Source organism: Pogona vitticeps, chromosome 1, assembly GCF_051106095.1.
Source record: "Pogona vitticeps strain Pit_001003342236 chromosome 1, PviZW2.1, whole genome shotgun sequence".
In the NCBI taxonomy this organism is placed as follows: domain Eukaryota; kingdom Metazoa; phylum Chordata; class Lepidosauria; order Squamata; family Agamidae; genus Pogona; species Pogona vitticeps.
Window position 1 is genome coordinate 215657227 of NC_135783.1, and position 7746 is coordinate 215664972.

The following is a 7746-nucleotide window of genomic DNA, read 5'->3' on the forward strand; positions in this document are numbered from 1 at the left end:
TGATAGTAGCTGACAGATCGTCATAGAATTTGTCTTTCACTTCTGTAGTGGCTGACAGTGTTGGTGCATATGCACTAATGAGGGTTACTGGTCCTGCTGATGAGTGGAGCTGCAGAGACATGATTCTTTCACTCCCCACAGTAGGTGGAACAATGCATCTCAGAAGGGTGTTTCTGACTGTAAAGCCAACACCATGCTCCCTGGTCTCATTCAATGGTTTTCCCTGCCAGAAGAATGAGAAGTTTTTTTCTTTGACAGATCCCGAGTCTGGCAGTCTTGTCTCTTGCAAGGCAACAATGTCCATCTGCAGCCTACTCAGTTCCATGTCAATGACAGCTGTCTTGCGCACATCGCCTATTTCTTGCAGGTCATCAGGAAAGCCGTAGTCAGGAAAGCCAGGGGTCATTGTCCGTACATTCCAGGTGCCCAGCTTTAGGGCAGAAGTTTTCTTACGATTGTTGCATGGTGCACGGTTATCGATCTGCTTGTCGGGTTTGACCCTAAACCCCACGCACCCCGTGAGGTTAACAGACCGTGGCGAGGTAGCACCTTACTGGCTGGGGGCTGCCCAGCTTAAGGCGGGCGGTATCTACCTATTGAGGTGCAATGACCTCTCCCACCGTCAGAAGTAGCCCCTGGCGTCATGCTCTACACCAATTGAGCAACGACTTATAACCGGTAACTGCTACTTCCCGTGTTGTTTCAACGCTGTACGCAAAGCTGGAGTGTCCTCTCCAGAGCACGAAGCCTGGGTAAGATAATATGGAGGATAGGCTGTTACCCAGGCAGCAAATCCCCCCTCTCCACATCGCTGAAATAGTCCAGTGGAAAGGCAAGAGCCAATACAACTGGTTCCAACGATTTCGCAGGAGTTGGCAGAACAGCACGAATTACCTCCGGGACTCCAGCTCCGGATTTTTCCTTGAGGTTGACTCCTGAAGCCTTTTCCATCAGTGGATATAGCCACAAGGCAGTGGAGGTTTGAATTCAGAGTTTTCCTTCTCCTAGATGGGCTGCCTTCCAGAGCTGACAAGCCCCACCTGCCCGGTTGTTCTGTTACTACTACTGCTATTCTGTTCTGTTACTACTACTGCTATTATTAGTAGTGGTTGCTGTGAAAGGAAAGGCAGTGTTTAGCTATTTAGAGGAGAGAAATGTTGATATGTCTTCCTCTTCTTGTTGACATTGTGACATTGCCATGGAGTCAAATCAAATGTGCTACGTTGTCTCGTGACATCATGTTCATTTTGTGATCTGTGATTGGCTTGAACATTAACACTAGACTAGAGCATCACACATACATTACCTTGGGTTTTCAAATTACAAGGGACAATGGAGCTAAACAGCAATTAAAACCAGCACAGAGAACATGGCTGAAGTGGAAAGGCATAGCTATTTGATCATTACTCCTTTCTCAGTGTGTAAAACAACAGTTTCAATGGTAAACAAACCTTAGGTTCCAAGCACCAAAGCATCATTCCCCAGGAAAGACAGGCATAATCTAATAGGAATGATTAAATGATAACTATTTATTCTGGGGAAGAGCTCAGAATTTCTGCATCCTGCATTTTACTTTAACCATGATATGCTGAATTTCTGCACTAGAGGCAGTTCATGAACTGAGCAGTGGGAGAGCCTCATCCAAATAATTTGAGGTGGGTTGCCTCTTGCTCCACTCACAAGCCGCCTGTGGTCAGCACACAATAGCAGCAACAGAGCAAACAAAGAGACTTCTGTATGCCTTCAAGAAAGCATGTTCACATCTTTCACTTTGAGAAGAATACAACATTGAACTGTGGGGAATTGAAAACAAGCCATACTGTTGAACTAATATTTTTAATTTCTTGATGAGGGAGCATGGAATGCTAGAGTGCAGAATGAGACTCAGCACAGTTACCTCTGCAAATAATTAGCCATATACTATTACCACAGCTGTTCAAAGCCAGATGTTTTTGCTTGTTTAGGGCTCTGAGTGACTTCCTTCCTTTGCAGGGAGAAGAGCCAAGTCTGTCAGGACCTATAAACTCATCCTAAAAAAGGGGAGGCAAGTTCAGAGAGACCTAAATCTGAATCTAGTCATCCAGAGATTCATAACTGAAAGGATTGGAATAAAGTAATCTGCTAGTGAAATTGGGAGTTGTTCTTTAAAGTGACCAGTGCTTTGAGTTTAAAGGGTTAGCTGTAGAAAGACCAAGGACTGCGTCAAAGGTGACAAATTTCCTACCTAGAAAAAAAAAGCTCTATGGAGGAAACAACAACAGAGAACCAACCACACCATAGACTGTAATGTATGACTGTCACAGAAACACGGTTTCCCCACCCAATGAATAGATCCATTTATTTTTGGTCAGGCCAGTTTTGCATATATTCATTTTTAATTCAGTTCGTTTACATATCCACCTCCATTACAAAATCCTCACAAAAATAGTATTTTGTATACATTACGTATACAATATTATAGTATTTAATATAGTTTGCACTTAAGTATGCATTTTCGAACACACTCCTCTAAACAATCTCTAGACTTTGGAAAAGTTAATGTTTTGGTCATTAAATTCCCAAGTCTCCCAGCCACCATGGCCACTACCATATTATTGTGGGAGTTCAAAATGATGGAGTCAAACAAACAAACAAACAAACAAAAACCCCAACAAAACACACACACACACACACACACACACGCACACACACACACACACACACAAACAAACAAACAGCTTTTCAAGGTTGGGTCACATCCTGAAGCATATTGTATTCCAAATTTTAAAAAAATGCAAAAATGTTGTGATGTGAAATGCAAGATATTGTTAAAAGACCAGGGACAGCCAAGCCAGGCGACACAATGAAATGCAACCCAAAATAATATACACTATACAGAATGAACACATTCAGCAAAGCACATAAGGTTGGATCCAGATATTGTCATAAGGTTAATTTAAAGACTCTCAGTTCTTAACCTACCAACAATCTCATAGTTTTAATAGACACATAATTAATGTTGTCTTTTTATAAATATTAACCATCCCCATATCATTTACATTTTAGATTTCTTTCATTCTAAAAATTCTTGAATCCTCTGTTTCAGACTACCCAAGTTCCTTGCAATTTTTAAAGTTATTTCTGTATGTTTCTCCTCACCACTCACACCTATGACTAACTTTAGTTCACAAGCACCATCATCATGACAAATTGTGTTACCCATATGCTTTCATAATTGTGGCCGGTGTGTAATATTATTAATAAAAAGCTTTATTTAAACAGTGTCCTCAAAAGTGCCAATCATTATGCTGCAGGTTATGTTCTGGATGTCTGCAGTTTTGAATTAATTAAGCAAACAAAACATTTTGGAAACCATGATTTTAATTGTTTCCAAGTGAAGCAAAATCTGTCAACCACTTAGATGTCTCTGACTTCCCATATGCCTGATGCATTGTATGACTAATATGAAAATACTGGGAAAGAAAGCTGACCTTGAACATTGTTACTTTCCAGACTGTATGATGGAAGGCCTTGACAGAAAACCAGTGGACGGTGAAACTTGTATGTGATAAATACAGCAAGGGATCAGAGTAGGATTGTGTCCGCTTACTACAGCCCTACTCTGAAGCAAGCCCTCTGGAACATAACATAAATACATGCAATCAGACGGCTGTCATCCATCCAGGTTCATCTCCATAATAGACACAGCAATGGAATACTCCCAGGGCTAAATGTTCAAGATTCGGAACAGAAAAAAAAATCTGAGTATCTGTTACATCTGTCGTTGGACTACAACTCCTATCTCCCATGTAGCACATCTAGCTAGAATGATGGAAACTCTAGTACAACATATCCTGAGGATGATAATTGAGGGAAAGAAGGGAGGCTGGCAGTTAAGCATTCTTAATTTTAAGCTTTCCTTACCTTACCTCAATTCTTACAATGTTGTTGTTGAGAAAATATTTCAACCATCATATAACTCCTGAAGTCCAGTGGTTTCAAGACCTTTTTGAGTTTGCCTTCTAGCCTAAATGGCCTGCAAATGCTCTCTTTAGTCTCATATCTTTTCTGAACCTGAGCCGGCTTTGTAAGATTTTATAGACCTTTTTAATTTCAGTGTATTATATGAAAAGAAATATTGTTGCCTTTGAACGGGCGGGGGGAATCTGGAAGCATTTTATAGCTGATACCTAAAAGCAACACGAAGGTCTAAAGGTATGTATTCGGTTTTATTTTATGGCACAGCGACGAAATTTGGTGCCGCTGTTTGGCCAGTAATATCAGTAATATGTTATCAAGGGGTCTAAACATTTTTATATGGTCATTTTTACTACCGATAAACTAGATCTGTTACATGTAAGAGCTTGATTTGTAGGAAGATTTATTTCAGGAATGGAGCTGAGCTCTGTTTTCTAATCTGGGAAGCTGTGCATGGAACTGAGGGCCTGGCTCAGAGGTATCGTTTCTTTTGGATTTGGACTTTAGCCCAAATTCAGAAATTTTTTTGTAGGCACCTGTGCTGCCTGTCAAATCAAGGTCAGTTTTGGGTGGTGGGCAGGCAGACAATTTAGCTGGTCTTGAGGCAATTGAGGGGGCAGAGGGCAGGAGAGCATGCTAGTGGGGCGTGATCCGGCAGGGGTTGAGGGGGCAGGTGGATGATCAGACTGGTGGGGCCAAGGGGGCAGGTGGATGATCAGGCTGGTGGTGGGGATGATCAGGATAGTGGGGGCGGGGCGCACGATCGGGCAGATGGGCAACTAAGGGGACAGGTGAGTGAGTTTTCCTGCTCCTATCAGGAGCATTCACATACTGTATATGGAATCGATCCCAGTGAATCAATTCCACACCTACCTCAAAATAAACGTGCCTCTGGCAAAGGAGCAGAAAAACCCGCTCCCTTGGCACTCTCCTTCATTCATGCACATACCTTGTGTGAACACCTAGGTTTGAGTTTTGAAAAACAGAACCTGATGCAAGAACATTTTTGTTGTTGTTGTCACTGGAACCAAGCTCTGAGTTGTACTCTGGAGGGCAGGAGGTTGTTGCATGCAACTGAGCTATCCTTCGCAAGACGAAGGACCTGTTGCTGAAGATGGTCCTGTGCTCTGTGGCCCAGGAAGCAGTTTCATGGAACTGACCTGTGTTTTTTTTGTACACTGGGAAGCTGCTCTGCAACCTGGAAAGCTGCACTGTGGGAATCGCAAGGTTCTCTGAGGCTTGCAAAGGTGTTTCAGAGGGTAGGTTCCAACAGAGGCTGCCTCCCTGTAGAGTGTCTGGAGGCAACTTCTGTCAGAATTCATCCTCCCAGGGCCTTTTGCAAGTCTCAGGGAACTTTGCAATTCCCACAGTGCAATGGAGTGCGGCCGTCGCCGGAGGAACAATGTGAGGATTGAAAAGAGGTAGAGGGGCTATTCTATTTCCTGCTATTTTGGGGCTTTTACTCTCATAATTTGGCCTAAGGGGATCCCGCCAAATTATGGAGCTGGACGTTTATTAAATATGACTAGAAGGCTCATGAGTCATGATGACACTGCTCCCTACCTTGTTCCAAATGGTACGAGAGTCCCAAGTTGACACAGGGCCCAGATGCTGCATCTATCAGCTCTCTCCCCAGTTCCTCAGTCCTGCCTATTTTGATGTTCTGCAACATATATACAAACTCTGTTCTCCTCCAGCACCACTCATCGTGAGATTTGTCTCTCTGCCCGAAAGAAGGAATAGTAATTTTCTGAGATTTCAGCTGACACCTTGAGTTTTGGCAAACTCAAACCAGATGCTACAGAGAGTTTATTGCAAGAAGTGGCAGTTTTTTAGGTGCTGAAAGCTGTCTCCTTTTAGCCTATCACAAACTTTTCCAATACTCGTTTGCCAATCTTTGGCCATCAGGAGGTGAACATTGATTAGTTTGCATTCTGATTGCTCGGGTACAATGGTGTGAGAAATTTGTGTAGCTGAAAGACCACTGCGGTTTCTTTCTTTACTTGCATTCTAACTATAGTGTCTGATTTGAATGTAAGTATATAAAACAGGGTGTTTTAAAGAAGGAGTAGGTTCTAATTCCTCACCATTAAACAGTCACCCATTGTCTTATATCTATAATCAGCTGGAATCTTGTCAGGATAGTCACTGACAGAGGCACAGAGATGATGAAGAGTAAAAACTCTCAAGAGAGTTTGTGTTTTTGACTGGCAGGATCAAAAGTTCAGACCTCCCTTCCCGGCTCTTAATGTTCATGTCTCAAGCCTTCATGCTGATGATTAGTTTATAAGAAAGAAAGTCCCAAACTCAGAGGTTTCCCTCCTCAAATGTTTTTTTTTTCAAAGTCAGTATTACCCCTGCCACAATGGCTGGATTCCTTCCAAATAAAGGAAAGGGGTTGAGGCTGACCATTTTCTTTCAAGATAAGCAAGTTTGGTCTTTTCAGTGTATATGATCTGTTTTAAATCTGCAGCCAGAAAAGATAACTGGTCTCTGCATGGGTGCTCATCCAAGTCCAGTTTCAAACAACTTTTGTTTGGAGCATCTCTTGTTTTTGAGTTACCTCGTGGAATGTTGATTTGCTTTGCTGCACAATCTCTATTGCTGCACTCTTGTGTAGTGATAATTATGTAAGTGTTCCCTTACCAAGTTCCTATTGTTTCAATAGATCTTGTCTAGCTGGGATTAACAATTGGAGTTTGGCTAAAGTATTCTGTGCTGGTTTCATTCTGTATCAAGGATGTAAGTGGAAACGGAATAGACTCAGTCTCTTCAGAACATATTAGATTCCAGCTTCTCTGAAGAATCCTGGCAATGGAGTTATTATTCTGTAACACTTCTGCCCACTTGTACCCTGTAATTTAGTCATGGCAGAATCTCCAGTCACTAGTTATATAAAGAATCCCTACTCCCCCCTTTCTCTCTCTCTCTCTCTCTCTCTTAGCTTCTGGACTGCTAACTATTCTGGAATAATAGCTATGGCCTTGTATTTTGAACCTATACTTGCTCCATTCATGCGTTGCTATGGCTGCTGAATTTAGTGTGTGAGGCGGGTATGCTGACTTAAATCATTCTCTCAGCATGATCTAAACTGCATAAATGAGACAGTTACAAATAGATTGAGGTGATCAGCTTGAAAGTTTATGTACTTCACAGTCTAAGATGTCTACATTTGGAAAGGTGATGATTTGCTGCTGAAGTATTTCAAGTACAGAAGTAATCTAAATTTTCAAAGTCTTTCTCTGAAATACATATGCATTTCTTTTTTCTTTTCTTTTTTTTTGTAACATCATTTTTGCCTTTTTGTCCCAGAAAGAAACTCCTGAGGCAACTTATAATGTTAAGATTTAAAGTATTTTTAAAAACTCAAAAACACAATGTAGACTTTTAATTTAACATAATTAAATGGAAGTACACGGTATAAGTCAATATATAAGTCAGTACATCTTTTACTTTAGGTAAAAGAACACTTCATCTGTGATCATCTAAAAAGAGGAAGAATAGCCTATGTCTGTATGAAAAAAATGTGTGTTTTTAAAAAATATTCATATATGCTGTGTAACTAGTTTTGTTATTCCCAAAGCAGAAATATTATGAAGACAGGTATAAAGAACAAGGTAGCCTGAGGTATGAAATGAGTAACTGTTTCCTTGGAATTGATTACACAGAGGCTGCTCAAGCAGCAAAATGATGTTTGAAATCCTCCGCCAGAAGACACAAAGACTTTGTCCCTTTGTCTAAGCAAGGGGGAAAGAAAAGGACAAAAATTAGCAGCTACTCTCAAAACGT